Source organism: Geospiza fortis, unplaced genomic scaffold (assembly GCF_000277835.1).
Source record: "Geospiza fortis unplaced genomic scaffold, GeoFor_1.0 scaffold129, whole genome shotgun sequence".
Taxonomy (NCBI): Eukaryota; Metazoa; Chordata; class Aves; order Passeriformes; family Thraupidae; genus Geospiza; species Geospiza fortis.
In genome coordinates, this window is record NW_005054522.1 from 891967 (window position 1) to 917410 (window position 25444).

The following is a 25444-nucleotide window of genomic DNA, read 5'->3' on the forward strand; positions in this document are numbered from 1 at the left end:
AACGAGGTGGTGGTTTGGAGTGGTTTGGTTCTGTTCTGGAAGCAGATGGGCTGCCACTGGCAGGAGACAGTTGGCTTCTCCATCAGAAAAAAAAAAAAAAAGAAAGAAAAGAAGGGGTGTTTAAGGGAATTGGTCTGGCTCCTAAACCGAAGGAATTGTTGACCCACTGACTCAGTTCTGAAGCATTAGGGAAGCAGTCTTCCTGTGGTTTCTTTTGTTGGTGGCAGATTCAGAGCCCGGCTGTGAGCATTCGGGTGTGAGCAGCAGAGCAGAGGCAGTTCTGGTACCTGCTGCTGTGGGATTTACTTGGTGCCAGGGAGGAGCTGAGGTGCTGATGGCTGAGTAACGCCTGAACTTTATTTCTGATGCTTCTCCTGATATGGCTTTGGTAAGTTTATGTGCTTATTTTCAGTGCTGAGATGGTATCTTGCTCAATGAGATTGAGAGAAAGCCCTTCAGCAGCTCTTTAAAGAGGTGCTTTCATATTTTTTTTCCACTGGAGCTTTTGCAGAAAGCACTGGCTGCCTTGCCACAGGTTAGGAGCCTGTGAATGAGGGGGAAACTTTCGTGATCAGGGTGGATTTGTTTCTTGACAGAAACAGTTTGAAAATGCTTTTCCCTCCCACCTTTCACCTACAAACCTTTGCTGATATTGGTGCTGAGCAAAGAGGATGGGCCAGAGCTCCAGCTTTGGGATCACATCATCCCAGAGTCATGGCTAAGCTGTAATTTCCCTGTTACACTGAATGAACAAGGCTCTGGTCTTCTAGAATTTCACATGAAAATCAGATGTTCATCCCTGGAATTAAATCTAATGATACTTTTCCCTAAAATATGCCTAAAATAGAAACTATGTTATTTTTAAGTGGCTCTGTGAAATGCCAAGGAAAAAAAGATATCAATTAGTGGTTTCTCAAAAAAACCCCAAATCATTAACATACTATTGGCTGGAAGGAATCACGTTGGCTGACAGAGCTGGGTCTGGAAGTTGTGCTCCCTGAATCTGCTGTCGACTCTCTCGCTGTATTTGGGAGGAATTCTTTGGGGGGCAGGGAGCTTCTTGGGCAAGGAGTTTATTTTTAGTTGTCATTGAAATGAGGGCAGTGATATTTAACTTCCCTTTGGTGCTTTACCAGCATTAAGACTGTGTTTTCCGTTTAGAGAGGATGCTGATACGGGATACTGTAGCTCTTGGATTTCCAGAGCATCGTTTGGAATGCTGAGATGGTTAGAAAATGGGAAAAGCAGAATAGTGATTATTGACTCTGTCTTGCTCTGTGACGTGTCTTCTCCAAACAACAGCTGTAGCAATTGCAGGTTCTCCACGAAGGGAGGGATCCACTGCTGCTGTTATTTCCCTGGATGGTGACACCAGCACACCTTGCCATCCCAAACCCACTTGTGTTGGCACTTACAGACAACACCCAGGGATATTTTTTCCCTTTTTTTCCAAAACAGCTGCAGAGGAGGCTCTCCGTGCACCACACATCCCTGCGGAACACCAAATAAACCCAGTGGTTTAATTGAGGGGAAAAAAAAAAAAAAAGAAAAAGGAAGGTTCAGCATTGTACTGGGTTTCCTTTCCCTTCCTTAAGTGCTTCCTTTGGATCTTGGGAGAAGAGCTCAAGAGCGGGGAGCAGTTGTACCAAAGGCGTGGGAGGCCGGGTCAGGGAAGAGTCACTTGGTTGTTATGTGGGTGTGAAAAGCCTATGAAAAGGAAAGGGTGGAGGAAAATATTTGACTTGAATTAAACAAATAAAGGGGAACGTTATATGAATTAGATATTCAAAGATAGATTTTTTTGCCAAGTATTTTTGTAAATTAACTGCATGTCTCCTGAAAATCATTTATTTAACCGTAACCTTATCAGAATGTTGTCAGAAGGGATTTTTTTCTTTTTCGAAAAGAAAAAAAAAATTCATTGTTTTCTTATCACTTCAGATGAAAAGAAAGGAAGTTGCAGATTTTTATTGCTGCTAAATTGTTAACTGTTAAACCTGTATTGAAGCAGCAGATCAGATTTCCTCAGGATCACAGTGGAGCAGTTCCATTTACTGAAAAATCCCAAGCAGGCCCTGTTTGAGGAGAAGGAGTCTTAGATCTTGAATTCACTGCTGTGTATTCACCTGTGGGACAGGGAAAGTGCTGCTCTTGAAAATCATCTGGTTTGGGAAGTTGGCTTTTACCACTGATGCAGTGCACAGGGATGGTTTTCACCCAAAAAATTGAATAAAACACATTTTGAAACCTGATTTTTTTTTTTAACATAGAGTCACAGAATCATGGAATATGCTGAGTTGGTCATGCATGCAGTATCTCCTTTTAGCAGCAGCTTTGAAAATGTCACCTAATATTATTGAAGGAATCTAAATTCTATGTTGCAAAGGTGATGTTTTTCCATGCCTTTGGTTGTTATCTTGAGTTTAAAAAAAAAGGCAGCACGTGGAGGCAGGTGGAACAGCACTCTGTCTCTGAAGCAGAGTATTGTTCATTGCAGTAGTTAATGAAAGTCTGGATTTAAAAAAAAGCAAACAGGCAAACTAACAAAAATTAACAAAAAACCTGCTTTCATCATACATAGTATCTTTTGAAACACAAGCCATAAAATTGCATGTAAGGAAAACACTTCACAGTCCAAAACTGGATGCACAGGTGTGTGTTGTGATGTCTTGTACCAAGTGCTTGATGTTTTAGGTCTGGGTAGTGTTTTGGTAGTGTTGGTTTTTACTGATGTCTGAGGGATTCCCACGTGGAAGTTCACAGGCTGTTGTTTGTTTTGTAAATTTTCAAAGCTTTTTTATGGCCTGTAGCTATCTGGAGTTTGCAGCTAAAGTTTGCATAGGAAATGGTGAGCTCAAAATTGGACCTGGAAAAGAGGAGTGAGGAGTCTTCCATCACTCTGCTGGAATGGGAACACCAACATCTAAAAAAAAAAAAGAGGTAATTGAGGCAAATAAAAATACATGTTTTCCAACAGCATCAGGTATGAATGGAAGCCACTTCTATCAGTGCATTTTCAGAGAGTTGTGTGTGATGATCTCTGCTGTCTCATCCCCTCGATTTCTTCTCACAGAATGGTTTGGGTGGGAAGGCACCTTAAAGAACATCCAATTCCACCACCCTGCCATGGGCAGGGACGCTTTCCACTGGACCAGGTTGCTTCAAGCCCTGTCCAGTCTGCCCTGGAATATTTCCAGGGATGGGGCATCCAGAATTGGATTTATTTCTGCTGCCAATGGGACAGCTCTAGGCAGTGCTGTCGTGTCCTTCTGGGACTGCAGGTGTTCCCTGGTGCAGCAAATGGACACTAACAGGCAGTTTCACTTCTCACCAAAGTTTGGGCACCTGAATTGTACCTTTAAGTGGCTACAGAAATTCCCCACATGACCTGTTATTACAGGCTCAGGTGAGAGTGTACATGCAGTTTTATTGCCAAAACATGAGGTTGGCAGAAGTGAGTCATACCTGGGAAGATCTCAGCTTTGCTCTTTGATTTACTTTTATCCACCAAGTATAGAAATATTTCCAAGAATACAGGTAGGAATATGCTGTTCTCCTGTTAGGGCAGAGCTCTCACTGGCTCTTAGGTGTGTTTACATAGCTCATAGGATGTATTTTTGAAGCTTTAGTATAAAGGGAGCTATGTGTACATTTTATCTAATCTTCTGTGCAGTAGGCAGGAGCAGTTCCCGGAGAAGGGACCAGAATACAGGGCTCTGCCTCTACTCCTGGGAGTCTCTTTCTCATGGAGTCATACTTGCCCTCCAGGGCCTTCTCTTTATGGCTTTGTGAGTTTTGAATTCCTCTGAGCTGGCCCAGCTCCAGTGGGAGGGCAGAAAGCAGCCTCAGCCCAGGCTCTGCTTGAAGCCCGCTGGTTCAGGGACTTTGCAGGAGCTGGGAAATGCCCAGCCCTGGGAGAAGTGAGCTCTTAACCAGTGGGATACTCTTCAAGGTGACAGTATTGTCTTCTGTGGACATGGCTTTGGGTTGCAGTGGTTGTTGGATGTTGTTTTGCCCTTGGTGTTTCAGTGTGAGCAGAGGGTACCTGCTCTGCAGGTTTCACGTGGTTTCAAGATCAGCTCCTTCCATGGCCATCCCTGATGACCAAGTGGCCTTGGCGTGATCCAAACTGAAGAGCTCAATTTGCTGAGCTGGTTTGAAAAAGTGTTTTTTCTTCTCCATTTCTTTTCTTTTGGGAAATTAGAGCTGCTCCATGCCATGACATGACTGCAGGGCTGCTGGTGCTGATGGGAAAGTGGGAGGAATTCATGGCCAGAAGCAAAAGAGAAGGTGACACTGTCACTTACAGTGACAGCTGCATGAAGTTCATCAGCATGTACAGGAAACCTCACCTTCCCTGTCTGTTCACCACAGTGGAGCTCAAGGAAGAGCTAATTTAACCTTTTTCTCCAAAACAAGCACTCTGTTGAACGCTCTTTCCTGTGTTCCTTTAGCATCTGGATTTTAGGTGTCTGCATTTACCTTCAGCAGCTGTTCAGAGCAGAAGTACCTAAGAAAAAGAAAAGTACCTATGATAATACTGTGTAGTGCCAGAGAGGAGTCCATCCCTTGCTAAAACTTCTGGTTATTGATCATAGAATCAAAGGCTAGTTTGGATTGGGAGGAACTTTAAAGATAACTAATTCCAACCCTCCTTCCATGGGCAGGGACACCTTCCACTATCCCAGGCTGCTCCAAGCCCCATCCAGCCTGACCTTGGATACTTCCAGGGATCCAGGGGCAGACACAGCTTCTCTGGGCACCCTGTGCCAGGGCCTCCCCACCCTCATTGCCAAGAATTTTTTCCCAATATCCAATCTGAACCTTAAATCTTACTGTTACATATAAATATATAGAAATAAACTTTATAGAGCCTGATAGTCTCATGACATTTATCAAACTGGCATTTTTGCAGACAGCATCGCAAATTGTTCTTCTGGTCATACTTTTCAAAAACATTCCTTTTGTCTGTTGTTCCACAAATCACCTCCTGTTGTAATCAGAATCAGGATAGAATTTCCATTGGCCAGGAGGGGAAAAAAAAAAAAAAAAAAGAGAGAGAGAGGGGGATGGAGGAAAGACAGGCCCCTCTCCCTGCGGGAGATTTTGGGGCAGCACTAGTTTGGGCAGTTGGCTTCCAGCAGGCACAGCACGGTTGGGAAGGATTATCTTTCTACGTGCCTCTGCTTTCTACCATACTGCTTTGGAGTTTTTTCTCTTCTTCTGCATTTTTCTCTCAATTTTCCTAATTGATTCTTACTGCAGTTGCAACAATCCATTTTTTCTCACACAAGCCCCTTTAAAACACCAGAGGTGTGCTCGTGCCATGCGTTCTTCTGCGCCGTCTTCTTCCTGCATGTGTGCGCTTACCTAACGACTTGAAAATAGCAAACAAAGCACATGATCTGAGAAACAAGCTGGTATTTTACCCTGAGGGAAGATTTTCTCAGTGCACAAATCAAGAGTTAAATAGTTAAAAATGCTGTATAATATAGATCCAGCCGCTCTAAGGCTCGCTCGCACGTAGGAGCGAAGTTATTTGCATACGTAAATGTTGACACAGTTGAGCTCTGTGTTATCAAATCCACTGTCAAAAGCTGACCCCGGGCGTTTTGCAAGGAAGATGATGGTTGTCTCTTTAATGACATAAATTCTGTTGTGCCTGTGTTAGGAGAGTTCCCCACAACCCTGTCATTACTAAGCCCCTGCCAGTCACATCCCTACTGGCACGGCTTTGGTGGGAAGGAGCTGCAACACCCAGCTCCAGGGGCCTTCTTTTAATTGAACACTGTGATTATCACACACCAATCAGTTGACTGAGTTGCTGCAGAAGTTGGCCAGCCCTGTGCTCAGAGCTCCTATGGAATTACAGAATCAGAGATGTTAGAGATGGAAAGTGCATTAGATCATCCAGGCCATGGTCTTGCCAGTACATGTTTCCTGCTGCGTGGTTTTGGGTGGTTGTGGGTTTGATTTTTTTTTTCCCCCTGCACTTTATGGCTAGAGATGCTTAAGAACTGGGCCTTCCACTTTGATCCTCTGGAATCTTTCCCACAAAGTTCAATGGCAAGATTTTTCTTTGCCTAATATGTGCCCTAATTTTTTCCATTTCTTTACTTCATAATATTTCATATTATTTCAAGTCTACGTTCTCATCTTTCAGTAATTCACTCGGGTGTTAACAGCCTGTAAATATGAGTGGAATAGTATTATGTGCTCTTGAATATTAAATGTATCACTTATCTTAAGTGCTGCATGTTCAGTTTTTCAGGATTTGGGAGAATTCTACTGATTGAAGATAGATTTTAAATGGAACTGCTAATAGTATAATTTCTCAGATGCATATTTTATTTTAGTGTAAGAGTGGTCTGTTCTGGTGTCATTTGAGAAATTGTTGAAAATTACCTGAAAAGGCCCATTTGAATTGGAAATTAAAATGTTTTTGTATGGAGGAGATAAAATTTAAGTGATTTTTAACTCCATTGTGGCATTTAAACTGTGAGGAAGCTATATGTGCAGACAAGTCTGCAGAGGGCATTGCAGGGAAACCAAAAAAACTAGTTTTCTATTAGTGACAGAATTAGTGGAAGTTGCAGTCTAGTTGCTGGAGTCTTCCCCAACCCCCCATCCCAGCTTTCCATTCAAATACTTCATAACTATTGTTCTTTTTATAGTTTTGCTTGTTTCTGTGGGATTTGGGGTTTGTCTGTTCGTTGTTTCTCCCTCAGGGCTTGCTCTTCACTACCAGAAGCTTCGAGTGCCCACGGAGAATTGTCTCGAAAGTTTTCCTTTGTCTTGACCACTAAGAGCTAGATCCATATCCCCCCCCTTAAAAAAAACCAAAAAAACTTCAGGTTTTTATAGTTTGGTTTGCTATAAAAAGGACAAGTGGACTTTGTTTTTTTTTTGCAGTCACCCCATGAGAGAAGGACGGGGTGGGTGGTTGGTGTGAGCTGGCGCGGAGCCACAGTGCCTTGAGCCAAGCCCTTCAGAGCTGCCCTCTGGACATGATCCAGCACCTTTACCCCAGTCCTCTGCACGTTCCTGAAGAATTACCTCTGGTTTTATTTCCAGAGTATCCCAGAGGTTTGGAGGGTTGGGTTGGAAGCTTCCAGGAATGGGGTTTTGGCAGGGTTGGGGTGCGTTGGGTGCTTGCTGGAGGTACAGCATGCATGGATGTGGCAGAGACATGGCCAGCACTGCCCAGTCCTTATTCCATCCATCCTCACTCTGTCCAAAGAAAATGTTTGGCTCATCCAGGAGGGATGGCAGGAAGGATGAGCAGTGATGTGAGTGGAGATGGATTTTATGGAGCCTCATGGACATGGGAAGCAGGGAGCAGTAAGCTGCCTTCCCTCAAACTCTGGATGCAGGGCATGGGGATGTTGATGAGAGAGGCAAGGGCAAGGTCTTGGGAGGCAAAGTTCCTCTCCCTGAGTGTATTGGAGGTGTTTGAGGCTCAGGTTGTGTGACTGAACAGGGAGATGAATGAGGAATGTGAAAATGGGTGGGTTAGGAGTGAGTAAGGGAAAGGGTGAGTGGGTGGGAAACGAGACTGGCAAGTGAGAGAGGAGGTGGGAGGGGGTGAGTGCAATGGGAGGGAGGTAGCAAAAAGTTGGAGTAGTGTTATGGGCTGGCTCTGTGAGGATACCTGGAAGACTGGGAACAGCCGCCCTCCTGGAGGCAGGCAGAGGGGATGGAGAGCTGCCACAGGGGCTGTGGGGTATGCAGGGCAGCACACAGACCCTGCTGACCTCTGCTGCTTCCCCTGGCATGGGATTTACTCTGCCTGAACTTTGCTGTGTTTGGGCATAAAACAGTAACCCTCACCCTGGTCAGCTGGTTGCATGCTGCTGCTATTCCTTCAGAAAGATGTCAGACCATAATTATGCATTTGCACGTTCTTTTGGCTCTAACAAAATCCCAGACAGAAAATTTAATCCATATGATTTATTGCAGCTTGTAGTGGGCATTCCCAGGAGCTGAAAGTTACCTGACTAATAAAAGGTGTGAAGGTGAAGGATATGCTGGAATTACAAACTTGAAATGCCTCAGCATAAAGACAGCTCCCAAACTTGAAAATCCTTTACTTTTAATGAAGGAGATGGGAAAGTAAAGTAACTTTAAATCATTACCAGACCCTGCCTGACAAGGCTCTTATTGGGATATTTAACTGTAAGTGCTGTAAGGTTGGATGTAGCTCACTGTGACTAATCTGTACCTGTTTTTATTAATTACTATGGCAGAGTTACAGCCCCAGCTGTGTAGTCTGTAGTCAGGTGCAGTCAAGCTGTTGTCTAAGGTAAGGTCTCTGCTGCCCTTAAGTTAAGTAGTATTAAGTTGTACACAGTCCATTCTCAATACTTACTGTAATAGAGTAAGTCCTTTTCAAGCCCAAATAGAGGTGAGTGACTGCAGGAAGTGACAGGGCTTGTCTTAGCTGCCAAAAAGGCATTTATTTACTAAGGAATAAATTCATATGCAGTATTCTGAAAACACCAGTCCCTGCAGGTTTTCATTGGTAGCCAGATAAGATACCTCACCACCCTCAAAATAAAGAATTTCTCCCTAATACTGAATCTAATCCTGCCCTCTGGCAGTGTGAAGTCATTCCCTCTTGTCCCAAGTCCCTCTCCAGCTCTCTTGAAGCCCCTTTAGTCACTGGAAGGATCTCTGAGGTTTCCCTGGAGCCTTCTCCAGGCTGTTCAACCCCAATTTTCTGGCCTTTCCTTATGGCAGACGTGCTCCAGACTTTGGGCCATTTCTGTGGAATCTTCCTCATCTTGAACATGGTCACCTGTTGCAAAGTATATTTCCTATAAAGCTTGGAACTGCAGCCAAGACAGCTTGTACAGTATTCAGTGTTCACTCATTTTTTTAATCCTAGACAAATCCAGAAACAATTTGCTGTACTTAAGCAGATGTTCCTTACCATTAAAACAGCCCAAATCACTTGCTGATGTTCAAATGCTGTAGTAACTGTGCAGAATAAAATCCAGAGGAATGTGGGGTGTGTTTAATACAAACAAGCCTGTTGGGTTGTAGATCTGTCAAACCCTCACATTTGCATTCCTTACCTCAACAGAGATCCTGGTGGTGTTTACACGTGCTTTAGGAGCTGCAGGAACTGAACTGCTTTGTCAAAAAACTCTGCTCCCAATTGCCACCTGTGGGTCTGCAGGGACACAGTTAAAATATTTACAGTGGCAGGACTAACTAGAAGTTTGTTTATTGTTCTGCTTGATAGTAGAACTTATCACAACAATCAGAAGAGCAGCATGAGACCTCTGTGGAAGTGTGGACAGATTCTCAGTGCATACCGGGATGAGAACCTTGAAGTTTCCCTTCTGGCTAATTCATAGTTGGCTTTTGTCAGTGACAGGGCTGTGCAGCATTTGCAATAAGCCTGCTTTGTCTTTGGCCATTTTTTTCCATATGGGTGTGTTCTTCCTTTTCATTATGTTGTTTTTCTTTCCTTTTTTTTTTTTTTCTTCCCCAACACAGCCACTCCTTTTATTTTAAGAATAAACTAGCTGCTTGCTGAGCATAAAAAAACCAAAGTTTCATAAACATAGCAGTTCTGATGCATATAATCCTTTATTACCTGTAGGGGCAGGTGCAGGAAGCTGCTGCAGCAGTGGAGGTTACTGACTTTCCCAAGGCTTGGGTTACATAAGGGGTCAGTGTGTTGTAGCTCCTACAGTGAAAGTTGTGAACAACATGATCAAAGGTGCATTGATGAGAAATAAAACCTTTTGGCTTGGCTTGTTTCCCTTCATTCTGCCCCAGAGAGTTCTGAGCCTTTCAGTTCATATTTTAGCCACCACACTGGCATGAAGTTATAGGATCACAGGATGGCTTGGGTTGGAAGGGACCTCAAAGGGTTCCAACATGGGCAGGGACACCTTCCACTGTCCCAGGATGCTCCAAGCTCCATCCACCCTGTCCTTGAACCCTTCAGGGGTGGGACATCTTCCCCTGGGCAACCTGTTCAGTGCCTCACTGCCCTTATAGTGAAGAATTTCTCCCTGATTTCAAATCTAACCCTGCCCTCTGCCAGTGGGGAGCTGTTCCCTGTGTCCTGTCACTCCATAGCCCTGTCCAAAGTCCCTCTCCAGCTCTCTTAGAGCTCCTTTAGGTGGCTGAAGGCTGTTTCAATGTCTCCCTGAAGGCCCTACATATTATCTTAAATTTGCTTGGTGCTGTTGTAAAATAGATTTTATTACTGGAGGTTCTATCTTCTAATGCTTTCATTACCCAGAGTTTTTCTGTTTTTTGCTCAAGGGAAAGTGAGGGGAACCACTCAGTTGATCTCAGCAAACCAGAAAGCAGCAGCTCATGGCTGTAGTGGCTGTGTAATGCTGAGATAGTGTCTGTAGGAGCACAACCAGACAGCTTCAAGAAACAAGATATATTTTTTTTAGTTGTTTTGGTTTTTTTTTTTAACATGTTGAAACCATTTAAATTGCTGCAAAGGGGTAGGGCAAGGAGGGTGGTGAAAAAATACATCACCCATCCCTTGTGATTTTGTGGTTTTGTCTGAATAATTTTTTTTAATTCCCTACGATCAGCCACGCATTTCAGTTGTGATAGCTGCCCCAAGAACGTGGCTGCATGCAAGATGTCTCATTTGCCTAATATTAAAAATATGTGTGTGTAATAACATTTTTTCTAATGCTTCCCATCTGGAAGATACGTCACACACTTCTGCATTAAAATTCATAGCACCCTTTTTACATATTACAGTGCTTTGTGATGGAGACTGTGCATGGAGTTGTTAATTTGCAGTTCTGGGCTGAAAAATAGTTCAAAGCAGCTTGTTATTTACTGCCAGAAACAAGTTCTCACTGTTTGTCTGTCTTAGTCAGTCTGGTAGAACCAATACATTTGTGACAGGCAATTTGTCTGCTTAAAATGTTACAGTTCATTTATCAGAAGAAATGCTGAGCAACTAACACAAAGTGAGGGGTCTGAGGACCTTCTCCCTCCAGTCCTTCAGGAGATGCCTGGAACCATTACAGTTTTGGTCTAAAATATGTGTATTTCAAATCCTAGTGGTATCATAGCATGAGAATTCCTGTCAAAAATTGTCTCAAAATGGTACAGCTGTTAAAAGATAATGATTGTGCCATGTGGATGATGAGCAAGGCTGCATTCTTTCTTGAGTAAACTCAATAAAATAGTGTCAAAGAAAACGTGCAGGGATCTGTTAGGATTATAGTAGGTAGGAAAGGAGCTTCTGAGTTGCTTGTGTACTTCAGATATATTTAGTGATAAGGACTGGTTAATACATCTCCATTTTCAGTGTATAACCATCCTTTGAAAGGCTTGGTTTTCAATGAGTCAGGCAGCAGGAAGCACCTGTGTGCTTAATTCCAGCTTGTGGTGACATCTTCTGGATGCTGAGCACTGGGAAAATTTCACCTGTTACTTGAGCAGTTGATTGAAAGTTCAGTTTTTCTGTGGCATGATCCACAGTCAGTGTTGTAGTAATAGGACAAACCAGTCCTGTCGCCCAGGCTTGTTGTCTCAACTGTTATAAAATATTTGCTTTTCAAAAGGCTTTAAAAACATAACGATGCAAATTTGACCTGTATTTATACCAGTGTGTTTGGAAGAAGCCCATCAACTGATTTCCATGCTGGTTTCAGTGTCTCTCCACTTGATTATTCTGAGAAAATTCGATGCATCTGCAGCGTGCACGATCTGGTTTTCTGATATGCAGATGCACAGCCTCGCCTATCTCGTGGAATCAGTGTAGCGACCGCTCTTACAAACGCTGTGACAATGTACAGCCTCCTATCTGAGAACCAGATCAGACTGAAATTGGGACTTGGTCCAAAAAGCAGAATACTGCAGTCAATCTACTTACTGTGTCAGCACTCAGCTCCGTTTGTGTGCACTGCAGGGAGAGGAAGCGGGAAATGCGCGCTGGCATCCAGAGCCGGATTCCTGAGTCACGGAGGATGCGGGGATGGGTGCCGGTAATAGGAGGTGCTTAAAGGTTCCCATTTTTGCAGACACTGTGTGTGGGCTAAGAGATGTTGCAGGAGGTGTTCTGAGGCTGGGTGGCACTCAGGAAGTCACTGCATGACACTAGGGATGGATGCCATGTGACTTCCCTGTTTACACTTGTCTGTGAAGTGACAGAGTGACCGGATCGTGTCACAGCATCCTTGGTCCTTGGCCTCTTGTCATGACCCTTGTGGGGATTTGTGGAGTCAGGCCCTTGCAAAACCACACTTCAAGTGCTGATGTGTTCAGACTGGGGTGACCTCTTGCCCAAGACCATACATTTCCTTCCCTTCCTCCAGCCCTGCTGCTATTCCGGGCTGTGGGCTGGCAGCGCTCCTCATCCAGTGCGCATTGCTCTGGGGGCAGGTGGGCTTCCTGCTGCGTGGCTCACCCTCCACTCTGCCTGCTTCCCACTTAGCCTTCTCCCTCCTCAGTCCCTGGGCTTCCCTTCTGTCCTAAAATTGGCTCAGTCTTGGGAGAATCATCCATCCACGTTCCTGGGAGAGGGGGACTCCCAGATCGTGCAGGAGTGCAGCATCTTCTGCACAGCAGCAGGGTCATTTTGGGGTTGTAACACGAAATCTTTCAAAAGTAATCACACTTCTAGAAGTGATTTAAGCACTCAAGTTTCTGGGTGAAAGCCAGTTGCCAGGGTTTAATCTGCACCCTAAAGTTCTGCTGGTAAACCTGACCTGGCAGATCTGCCTGCTAGGGGGGGAGACACCAGCAGCAAAATACCTTCCCTGGTAAAGAGCAGTGGGACCTTTAATGTGCACAGCAAAAATAAAAACATGTTAAAGGATTTATGAAGTTGTTACTGCACTGTAGATGTGCAGCAGAATCCATGGATGGGGTTTGGCTCTCATATATTTTTTAATAGTAAATTGGGATGCAAAGGAACTTACTGCAGCTGGAACTCTGTGCTGAAGAAAATCATTGGGATCCAATGCCAAGAAGTTTTCATGACTGTGATTACTGCTTGTTGCTTGCACTTCCCATATAACTTTCAGTGTCAAAAGCACTTCTATTTATCCATTAAGCTTCTTTTTTTGGTAAATTAAAATTTTTGGTTATGTTTTCCCATGGCTATCTAGTAAGTACTGAGTTTCTTTTAGGGAAGCAGGGGGACAATATGTATTTTGAGCCACAGTACTATGGCGCCTAAGAAAATAGGGTTTCTGTTCTTAATTGCCAGTTTTCTTTCTATCTTCTGTCATGTCTTGCTTTAAAAAAAAAATCAACAAGCCCATTGTGATGCTTTTGATTAGGCTTCAGCAGAGATAATAAAAGTGTAGTGTCCCTTTGTGAAAGGAGTTTTTAATTATTGTTAATTGTACTTGCCAGCTTCATTTCTGAAGGGAAACGGAGGTGACCTCATCCTGAAAGTTGTCAGTCTCATGCTGGTGTCATTCACTGCCTGGAAAAGAGGTTGGGGTTTTGTTCCTTGTTGCTTCCTTTAATGAGGAGCTGTCCACAGGCCTCATGGGCTCTGTGGCTTTGGGAATGCTGTCCAAACTCTGCTTCAGTAGCAGGCTTGTTCCTGGAATGTTAAACTGAGTTGTATCTTCGGGCATCAGCAGAGTCTCAGACCTGTGATGTGCCCATTCCAGTAACATCTCTGGCAGCAGCCAATACAAAAGGCTTTAGGGAGAGGTGATAGAGTCCTTGTAAAAGTCAATTATTAAAGATTCAAAGGGTTATTTGTACTCTTTCATACTAGTCTTAATAACCTTGGGTGTTTCCATTATTTATCTGAAAGTTTTAATTTCTTAACCCTTCTCCAGTCCTGACTTTGGCATGTTCTTGTGAGGTTCCCACTTGACCTGTGCTTTGCATTTAAACAGATGACAAGAGAGATTTCCTCACCCTTTGGACTGCAAAATGTGCAGGGCAGTGGGGGTTGTATGTCTGGGGAGGTTCCAGGGTATCAGGACAAGTCAGCATTCAGTTGTGGCCGTGATGTAAATGCCAAAATATTTACAATCATTTTGGTTCATTGAGCATCTCCATATGTCGGGAGAAAGATGACGAGGATACATTTTTCTCTCCCTTCACTGCTCTGTATTTCTTAAGCTGTTACCTCGTTTCATCTTAAATGAACCTTCTCTAAAATACCCTGAACTTTTCAATTCCATTTCAGTTCACCCAGTGCCATCTGCCACGGTGTCTGCAGTGTATTTCAGTCCTGACGAAATCCCCCTTCCTCAGCGGTACTTCCGCACGCTGTCGTAAGGATGATGTGACAAGCGAAGCTGGCAAGTTGTTCCCACCTTTGTTGCCAATTATAAAGCAGTGTAAAGAGGCAAATTCTGACAGCCTGTGTCCTTAGAGGGGTTTGAATACTGAACTCGTAGTGAAATCATCAGCAGTGAGGATCTTGAGCATCCCTGAGGCTCTGGGCTGGGCTCTCCGCTCACCTTTTGCTCAAGTAGTCTTTCCCTGGCATTCATCACTTCTTTGCCTGATTCAGATGTGTATTTAAAGCTGCTGATTATTCAGCAGCATCAAAACATTTACTTGTAGATACAGAGAGCACAGTTCCCTGTAAAGGGGAATAAGCTTTCAGCTGGTTTGTTTTCTAATCCTGGAGAAATGTGCAAGGTCAGTGAGCCTGGCGTGTGTAATGGGTCTCCTCACGGCTGCCAAACGTCTTGGGGACTGTGGTCTGGAACTCCCAGTTTATCTCATTCCTTTGCTTTCTGCTGCTCATTAAAAGATGTAAAAAGAATTAGAATCTCAGTGGTGTGAGATGTTCGGGCTGTCTGAAATGGTTTTCATTCTGCGGCTCCCAGATTTTGTTCAGGCAAAAGGAGATGAAGTTTTCCTGAAGAAAACCACATTTTTCAGTAAAAATATTGAACACTGAATTCAGGTCACCTCAGACTGACTCTTCTCAGTCCTTCCTTTGCTGTCTTAAGGTGAGGATTGCAAGAGCACCTTAAAGGATTGTTCTGAAAACTATAGTAGTGCTTCTGCCAGCCTGCCAAAATACATACTAAATGCAAATATTTTTTAAGCCTTTTCACCTCTCAGAGTTGTTTTGGTATTTTGTTCTATCCTGAACAGAAACACAGGAGACTGAGATCTTGTCTCATTCTTACAAACCAATGCAGAAATAGTGGCCTTTCAAAATACCCCTTGAATCACTGCTCTGTATAGTTGTATAGTTGTGGTTCCCAGGTTTCAAAATGGGATAAAGAACCTTTTCCCAGCAGGAGTAAACACAACACAGCTCCTCTCCCATGCCAGGCAAGCTTTTCATGGTGTGTTTTCAAAGTCCATATTTCACATGGGCACAACTAGCTCTTGATTTAAAAAAAACAAAATTAATTGAAATTACTCAGGGGAGCAAATAAATGACTGCAGGAATACCAGAGAATTGAGCAACAGGCAAAGGACATGTTGTTTCCTTTAAGAATTCTGACTAGAAATGACGTCACTTAGATAGTTGGGATGTTTGTGAGCACTACAGGACTTGGAAAGGGAAAGCAAATCGGAAAAACACTGGGAAGCTGAACAATTTGTTTTGTTTTATGACTCCCTGGTCGTTTAATGAGGGAGCTATTACTCATGCGCTGTCACTGCGCATCTAGAAAATTCCTCTGGGTTTCAAAACTGGCAGGGAAAAGTAGTTTCCTAAAAAACACTGAATTAATGAGATAAAAGCCATTGCTCAGGAGTCCCTCACAGGAAGGGCCGGAGGTGGAGCTGTGCAGGGCTCCCCGTGTGGTGGAAATCTCCGCAGGGGATTTCAGAGAGCACACAGAGCTGGCAGGGATTCAGGGAAGTGATGCAGCAGATATGCTCAGCATCTTTCTTTTAGGGTACAGAACTATGGATTTGAGCAGATAAAAACATACAAGTTTGACTGGGGCATTGTAGCCAAGCCTTCCCCTCCATTCCTTTGCATCTGAAAATATCTGGGACTGGGGTGTTTAAAGAAAGAGGTTTGTACCCATAGGCAATGATACAAAGCAGTGAAGTGAAGCCTGTTGTATTTAAGAAGAAAAAGAAGTATTTGTGGTGTGGGCTTAATTATCCACCTTTAAATGATTTTTCATGGCTTCATAATCTGTATTCCTATGGTCTGTCAGACTTCTGACTTCTTGCTTTGAGTCTGCATTGCTTTATAGATCTGTATGGTACTTTACAGTGCAATACAATGCATTTTTACTTCAGTTATTTTAGCTGGTTTAGCCTATCTTGTCCCATCCACACAGGATACACATTATCCTCACCTTAACTGGAAACCTAATACAACTTCCATGGCCCTGAGGGCAGGATGAGAGTTGTTCCAGTTAGGTGTTGTAGAGAGCACAGTAAGCAGGGTGCTGCTCCAGTCTGGAAATGCAAGGGAATCTTCCTCCCCAACCCCCTGACACAATTATTCCCTTGTAGCAGAAGTTACTGTAATTCCTTTTGCCAAAAAATGCTGATAAAGCAGAGGCTGTTAGGAGGGAGATCCATAAGGAGTCTGGAAAGTGTGATGTAAGGATTAGTAATAGAATTAGCAAGCTGCTGTAGCAGCTCTTCTACAGTTTGTCTTAAATTACAACACCTCAAACATAATCATAATTCCTTGTCTCACTGCACTGCTGTGCTGTAGTCTGAATCAGTTTTGTCTTCTCTGCTACTCTCCTTTTAAGCACTTTGAAAATTCTTTTAATTACTCATTTTTTTATCAAGATTATCACCAAATTTTCCATGCAAATACAGAAGTAGTTCAGGAAGGGTTGTGTATTTTAAGCTTCAGACCAAAATGATGCTTGCTGTGTCCCCCTGTACATGCACCATGTACTCTCTTTAGAAATATCCAGTACTGGCCTTTTAAAGCACATAGAGGCCCAGTTTATTGTATCCATGCTGGATTTTTGCCCTTGGGTGTGGAACTCAACTGCCTGGGCCAGAATTAGGAAATAATTCCTACATGTGATGTGAAAAGAAGTCCTGGGTCACGGGGCAGAGCTCCATTCCCATTCCTGGGACAGAATGAGCCTGAAGAGACTGGGGGGACCTCTGAGGTGTTGAGAGGGTGACAAGGGTGTGGATGTCATGGGATTTTGGAATCAGAATAAGGTCTGTAGAGGGAGACATTCCAGAAGGACCTTGTTCGTGACACTTTAGACAGGGATTTGGGCATCAGTTGCTCTGAGGTTGCGTGTGCCTGGCAGGGAGCACAGGGAAGCTCACATTGGTGTGGAACAGCCTGTTGGGTACCAGGAGCCACACAAAGATGCAGAGATGTGTTCAGCCTCACATTTTGCATCTGTGCTGCTCCAGTTTTCCAGGATAGAGTGAAGCTGAAGGCTGAACAGGCACAGAAAGGAGCTCTCCTGCTTTTCAGGTGGTGCTTCAGTATCCAGTGGACGTTGGTGACCACCAGGGCCTCTGTGCAGCCTTGTTCTAGAAAGGGCTCTGGTGCTGGCATGGATTTGGGTGGATTTCAGGCTCTTTCAGGGCACTTTGTGGTGTTCAGGCTGCTTTTTTATCACAGAAAAGTCTAGGTGAGAAGCAGGTTCCCTCACACCAGCTGGGACACCTTTGGCTGTGGTACAGCACATGCTGATGCCCCAGCAGCCCCTGAATAGAGAGTTCCATCACTCCAGAGTCTAGGCACCTAAATCCTGCCAAAATCCAGGCAGAGCTGAGACAGGCCACGTGGCTGATGCCTGCAGACTCCCAGTCTCATGGCAGGGGACACTGTGGACAGCCATGAGTCCCTGCCTGGTGCTGCATCACCCATGGAACAGGACTGGCCTTCCCAGAGTTCCAGCCCTGTGTGTGCTGCGCTAACACAAGAAAAATTTTACGGCTTGTTACTGAAACCTAACTTAATTTTTCTCTTAATGAAGCTGTAATTGCAGTCCATTGCTGTGATCATGGTTCAGCTGATTGCCCTCCTTAGCTGAGGGTGCATCCAGTGCTGTTTTCACTCTGTGCTGGAAGGGCTGGTGAGTGTGAGAGACAGATGTGATGTAACTGGGGTTGCTCCCACCTTGGCACTGCTGCAGATGCTGCCTGAAACCTCCATCCCAACACCCATCCAGGGCTCTCCTCCCAGCTCCTGCTTTACACATGGCATTTGGAGTGCCGATATGTTCAAGGGACTGTCAGGTTTTATATTTAAAGACTTTCCTCTTGCATTTTTTTCTAAAGCTTTACTCTGTCAAGGCCTGTGCAGCTGGCATTACACCGCACATACTTTATTATCCCAGTCATCACTTCAACCATTTAATCCTTTTAACCTTCACAGTGGCTGCAGTAGGAATTATGGGGAGTGAATTTCCTCTTGAGTGAATTTCCTTGGCCACTGTTAAAACCACAAAGAAATCCAGAGTAGTTCCATGAAAAAAGGGATCTCTTGATGGAACTGTTTGCAAAGGACTGGAAGGGGTGAGAGAAATGAGAAAGTCAGTCTAGCTGCAGGGAAATGGCTGTGGGGACACCACCATGGGCTGGCAGCTGCCACATTCCTGCACCCAACTTCCCAGACCTGTTCCAACCACAGAAAAGTTAATTCAGAGCAGTCAGCCCTGCTGGGCAGGGGAAGGACCTTGCTGCCAGATGCTATTTGTGTTGTACATTATCTCCATAGGTTTTGCATCTGTCTTTCCTGCAGTTTTATTTTTTGCCTTCAAAATTCCCTTTTTCTCATTGTGTCTACTAATTGAATTTGCAAAATACTACAAAGTGACACTAGGATGTGCCTGTTAACAGAGGAGAATAAATTAATTACACACTGTGAGCTAACTGAACTCATTTAGTAATTGATGAATTAACTTATGTCTACAAACAGGAGAACTTGAATGCTGGCAGAATAAACAGTGAAATCTCTCATTGACTGAATCAGTAGAGGTTTTTTTAGGTTTCTTTTTCCTTAGTTTAGTAATGGCCACATTTTTAGAATTAGGAAGTTATATCAGTCATTTGTAATTTAGGGTTCACCTCTGTGATTCCATCCTCCACCACTTCCAGACTGACATCTGCCTCTTGAATTCATTGGAAACGTTTCCAGTTGCTTTTTCTTAACCAAATATTAACACTAGTTCTTCATCCTTCCTTTTTTACACTGGTCAGACTTTCAACAGCATCAATCATGCTTCCATTTGAGACTCCATCCTGACTGGATAACCATGATTTTGGGGGTTTTCTGGTCTTTCTTAGTCATTTTTTTAATGTGCACAGTGGTGTTATGTTCTCTGTGTGCACATTCTGCATCTTCTCTCTTCCCAGATTTCCACTGCAGTAATGGATTTGATTACTCTCTCTCTTTCTCTGTAGTCAAGTTCCAGACCTGCACCTGTGTACATCATTTTGTTTTCCTTCCAGGATGTTTGTGTGGCTTGTACACGTGGATTGATAGCAATCTGCTGCAGCCCAGTTCTGTGTCAACAGGAGCTTTCTGCCATGCCAACCCTCTGTAAATGCCACAAAAACACCTTTGTGTTTCAGCCTCTATTTTAAAACTTTATCTTCTTATGATGGCTGCAGTAGAAAGGCTGTTAGTCTGCCTTTATATCAGGTTTTATTGTCTTATTATTCCTTATACTTTCTCTTTTTTTTTTTATGTCTCTCTTTCTGGCCTCAGGCAGTAAACTAGAAACCAAGCTCATTTTAATTCTGTTTTATATGAAGCTTCTAGATTAGTGTGTCTTGATCTCTGTCCTGCTGCAGTAGTTTCCTTCCTTGGAAATCACTGGGAGGGTAAACACCTACTGCACAAACTGAGTTTCTCAGGTCCCAAAGAAAATCAGAACTTCATCCATCCTTTAATGCTCCAGTTATGAGATGCTGACCTTGTTTGCAGCTTCAAAAGGTGGAGCCAGTTGTGGGGAGGAGACTAAGAAGATCAGCAGTAATTTGGATGTACATTATGTTTTCTGATGGACAGGGACATATTTTTCTAATGCTAGTAAAGTTGTTCAATGGATGTTGTAGATCAAAGCAAAACCAAATTTATTTTCAGACTCCAAGAGCCCCTTTTCCCATCCCTTGCCTGGCTGTGTTCAATACATGGAGCGTTATGTTGTCCTCTAATTAGCTCTGTAATTTCCACGGTGTGTGCCAGCATCAGTGTTTACTATTGGAGCACAATGTCTGCTTTTATCCTCATGATGTGACTGTCCTGCCACAGAAGTCACATGCACAAACTGAGTAGTAAAAGGGTTTCAGGAGTAAGGATATTCAGTAAATATTCTAAGCTGTGCATGATTGTGCAGATGTGATTGATTGCAGCGCTGCCAGATGATCACCAGTTGATCCAGGTGATCCTTGCTCAGCATGCAGTGAAGATCCCTCTCATCTCCTGGATCTTCCAGTCCTTAGCATGGCTAGCAGGGCATTGATCAGTCCCTAAAATCTTTTTTTTTTACCATAACTGTGTGACTTCCCTGCATTTCATGAGGAGAGGCTAAAGTGGAAATGCAAACACACATTTAAATAAACCATTTTATAAATTCCAGGTGCTGATCTCAGGAGGGCATCTTGCATATGCCAGAGGAATATGTTGTTGGAGGGAAAACCTGCTTATAAATCTGTGCAAATTGAAAGGTAAATAATTTCTGTTTCCAGTACCCTGATATGGAGTAAGATCTCTGCACTGGTTATTTTTCCTGCTATGAAGTATGTAGTATATAAATGTATCTGGCATATGTATTTGTCACTGTGCAGCAGCAGAATGTAGGAAGTGAGTATCTGTAAAAAATACTGATTTCTGCTTCATAGAATCACAGAATTGTTTGGATTGGAAGGGACCTTCAAGACCATCTAGTTCCAACCCTCCACCATGGGAAGGAATACCTTCCACTATCCCAGGTTGCTCATTGCCTCATCTGCCTTCTTTGCTTCTTCAGCATAACAAGGAAGGGTTCTAAAGTGCTTTGTTTCACTCTGAAAATATTCCTGGCTTGGGTTTCAGGGTTTTTTTGCAGTGTCATATGTGATGGGAGGAGTACAGAATATTTGTCTTTCACTGAAAGGTCCTCTGCAGTGTGTTCCTGAGGCGTGGGAATTAAGCTGAGGTTAAAACTTGAAGTGGTCTGATTGAACTTCCTATCTTTCTTAATTGTTATCTTCTTTCTGTGTGATAATTTTAATTTCGCTTCCTCTTGGGTAATCGTGGAGTAGTCTGAGTTTGTGTTGTATCAGACAAAAAAAACACAGACTTATGAAAGTTTTGGTGCTGTTTACTGTTATTTTTTAAAGATACAGAGGAGCAGTTCCTTCCAGGTCACTTTGCATGCTTTGACAGACAAAGTGCCACGATGAAGTGTGGAGTAGCACAAATTAATCCAGTGCTGGAGATAAGCAGAGGGGCAGCAGTGCCTGGCTTGGAGAGCTCACTTTGTAAGGACAGAAGTGGCTGTAATACAGCTCATGGCACAAACAGCAGGTGTAGCTTTGGAGTGCTTCATGACAGGGGCATTTCTGCTCAGGGCTGGGATTAGAGCTTCTATTGAAACTTATATAACAGCCACGGTGCCAGGGTGGTTGCTAAAAATGATGCTCATCACTCTTACGTCCCAAAAGCTGTAAGTCAGAATAACTATTTTAAGCTGAAGAAATATTTTGTGGTTTTTTTTTTTTTTTATTCTTAATGGCCATTGTTTTTCTCCCCACTGAGATGATTTTAAATGTGTCAGGCAGCCGTGGCAATGAAAATATGTGTTTTTATAATGTAAGAACATGGACAATCAACAGTGAGTTGTGTTGTGGGTGGCTACTTCATTATCATACCCTCATTAACATACCTCAGCAATCAACAGGGAATTAGATTTTGTTATTATGGCTGTCCTGTCCAATTTCTAAAATACAACATCAGCTGCTTTTATCCAGAAAATGGTGATCCATTTGGGGAAAAAAATCCCCACTGTTTTCCTGCCTCTGCTGCCCCAAAGGTTGGTGTTCTGCAGAAGGAGCAGTCAGCTGCTATGGTGATGGGCACAGGGTGGGAATGTGGACAGAAATAGAGGGAGGCTGAAGCCAGACTGTTCCTGCTTCCTTATGGTTTCAGTAGCCCTCTCTGAATTGGATGGAGACTGATTCTGAGGATTCCGCAGGTTATTTGTGGTTTTCTGCCTCAGATTCTCACAATTAGCACAAAATAATACTCAGGCAAAAAAGAGGAGAGTGAGATTCTCAAATGGATAATGTTTGTACAGGATGTATGTAATTCCCTGCAGAGCAGCTTGTGCCTGTTGTGCTGGGATTTGGATGCACAGAAATCTCTCTCCTCCCATCCAGACTGAAGTCAGTTTTTGGTAATGCATAATTCATATCCTGAAGCCTTTGTCACAAAAACATCTTACTGCCTTTCCCCCAGCTTGATAAGCCTGCTTTTGTGTTTTTAGGATTTCCTTCCCTGCTAATCCCCAAAATCAGTCTGATGAGGTTTCAAAACAGAGTTCTGAGTAAATCTGAGACAACTTTTACGTCAGGGATGTTGCTGTGTGCAGCAGGTGATTCTCTGGCACCTGCTATTCATGGATTCTGCCTCCACAAAGAATTATTTCCCTGTGGCACCACTGCCACAGTCAGTGCACAAGTGGACTGCAGCTCGAGGGATTCTGCCAGGAGGTTTGGATGTATTTTGGATACATCTCACAAGGAGTGCCTACACACACACGTTTTGTTAGGAAACAAAGACAGCTTTTTTTTTTTTTTTTTTTTTTGTGAATTTTTTGTAAGCTCTAATCCAAAATTACTCTTTCCAAAGGGAGCATGATGCCTGTATTTAGTGATGGGTTAGTGGCACACCTCAATTGCCTCTTCTGACTGTGAGTGCTCTCACATAAGTACAGATTGTGAGGAGTCATAACGTGGTTAAAAATCTGTGTAAAACCTGCAGCAAAAGAAAAATTATTCTCAAGTTTTGTTTTAATTCATCTCTTTGAAGAACAACACAATTCAAACAACTTCTGGTGTTTTCTTCTTCCAGATTCTGAGGACAAACCTGTCAGTCATGAATTGTTCCAGAAGTGCACAAAGAAAGCTCTACATGGTAGAGGCTGTTTTTTCTCAGGTACAGCACATCCCTGTCCCTCCTTGGTATCAGTTGTTGCAAATACCTTGTAGCCATCAGGCCTTTGCTGCTCAAAGCTTTGAGGAGCTTTGAAAGTACAGAGATAAATGCATGATGTGCCTGCATAATGGGTAAATTGGATGTTTCACTAGTGGGAAATAATTGCCTTCATTTGAGGGCTCTTTGCCTGTTCCAGAGGATTGTTCCCCAGATCTCTTCACTTCATGGCACTTCTCAGTGCAGCTAAACAAAGCACAGGAAGGAATGTGAAGTACTGTTATCAGTGTAGGAATCTTTTCAGTAATGGTTTGTTATTATTTTCCTCCCAAATGATCCAAATGCTTTTTTTTTTTTCCTTGCTGTTTATATCAAGCCACTACAGACCTTCTGATGATGTTAAATTCCAGCTGTGGAGGCTTTGATTGTTTCTTGCACGTTGCTCATTTTAAGATGACAGAATTGTTCAGTGAGAGAAATTCAGATGGAAAAATTCAGGCTGACAGGGCTGTGGGGAAAGTTGAGCTGTGTGTAAAAATCCACTAAAGCTTGAGTAAGAACCTCAGAGTTCAGTGTATTGATTTTCTTGTGAAAGTTCAAGAACTGTGTTTCCTTGCAGGCTGAAACTCATCTCAACTCCTCATGACCAGCTGAGCAAGAGAGATGGGATTTGATGCTATCCAAGGTGTAATTCCACAGTTCATGTCTTCTGCTAGTGCCAGCTTAATCAGTTTCTGCCCACTCCCAGCCATTCGCTCCCAGCTCAGCAGCAATGCAGTGCCACCTCTTCCCTGACCCTGTGGAAAACCAGATGGCTGAAAATAACTCGGTCAGGAAAAGAAACTCTTCATTTTTTCCCTTTGTATTAGAATCATTTGAATGAATTTCATGGCCCACAGGCAGTGGTGTTGGTACTGCTGAAGGTGACAAGAAATGCAGCATCAGAGGCAGCAGTGAGCACTGGAGGATGTCCCAGTGCTGTGTGATCTTGCTGTCAACAAAAATCTGCTCTGGGACCATATCCTGAATGAAGGGCTTTCACTAGCCACAGGATTATTTATTGAACTGCTGCTTTTCATTTATTTTATTAAGGAAGATTAACATCTTCTCGTTAGGGCAGGTTTATTTTTTTTTACTTGAGGAGATAAACCATCTCTGTGAGAAGTCAGTCAGCTTTGTGGACAGCCATGAATGTCAATAAAGTCTTGGCAAACAGAGTAGGTATTTATTCAGCATTGCAAATTAAAAACATTTTTCCTGCTTGTTTAGTGAAGGGAACAAAAAAAGGCAAATTACAGAGCGGATGAGCTCTCTTGATAGTTGGAATTCATTAAGCTGGTGCTGAAAACGCTGGGGGATTGATGGTGCAGAAAAAGAAAAGATGAAGCAGCTTTTCCCCAATAGCTGTGGCTTAAGTTCAAGTTGAAAATGACCAAAAAAAAAAAATCCCTTAAAGACATCTGTAACTGACTTCACAATCCCAGTTTCTGTCTGGGTAGACAGTTCTTTCTCACTGCAGTTTGTATTAATTGGTTTTTCAGTTGACAGATAATTTCTCAGTGGCTCCTCCATCTCCATCATGCCATGGGGTGTCTGCAGCAGCTCATAAATGAGATCCATGGCCAGACATTAAGTAGGAAGTTCACACAGTCCCTTCCCGTGGTACAGACAGAGCCTTTCTGCAGACTTGTCACTCTGTCATCTTCCCTCAGCTCCACATCTTATTATTAAAATGAAAAAAAAAAAAAAAAGGATTTAAAAAGTTCCAGTAAGTTGAGCAGTTTGTCAGATGTGATGTTCTCAGAGGCCATTGTCTGCAGATTCTGGCTCTGCCTTTCAGATGGATCGTAAAGCTGTCATGAGTGCAGCTCTAACAAAATCCATTTACACGGCTCCTGTTATGGCAGGGCATGGAAAGGAAGCAGTAGGACTTGTTTTTTAATGAATTTCCTGTACAGAATCATTAGTCCACCATGGAAGTCTTTCCAAGTCCCATCCAGTGCATGCTCTGTGTGATTATCCCTGATGAATGGGATAAAGTGGCCACAGTTGATTCTTGGAGTCACAGACAGTTCCCATGTCATTCCAAGTGCAGGAATTCTGCACTTCATCATTAGGAGAGAGAGGGTTCCCTACTAAGTGTTTAAATGCAGCTAAACCACCTGTAAATCACTAGAATTGTTCAACAGCAAAACAAAGCCTTTGTAAACTTCATTCTTGCAGTGCTTTAATTGCAGACAAAACTTTACTCATTCAAGTGATCCCATCAATGTCAAATAAAAACATGAATTATGAAGCTTGTAAGATTAGAGCTTAAAGTCACTGACATGTCATTCCCATAATTTTCTCTGGAGGATTACAGAACACTTAATTTGTAACTGCAGAAACCTAAGTGTAATCAGATGTTCTTCC

General features: G+C 43.2%; 1 long non-coding RNA gene across 1 annotated transcript in view; it reads left to right on the forward strand.

Annotated features, from left to right (window-relative positions):
* LOC102039626 overlaps positions 1–24468 on the forward strand; it is a 79112-nt gene extending 54644 nt beyond the window's left edge. The window contains exons 3-4 of the long non-coding RNA XR_265492.2: positions 22952–23035; positions 23652–24468. This is a non-coding gene — a long non-coding RNA (uncharacterized LOC102039626). The remainder of the gene's footprint in view (positions 1–22951; positions 23036–23651) is intronic.
* Positions 24469–25444: the final 976 nt, after the last annotated feature.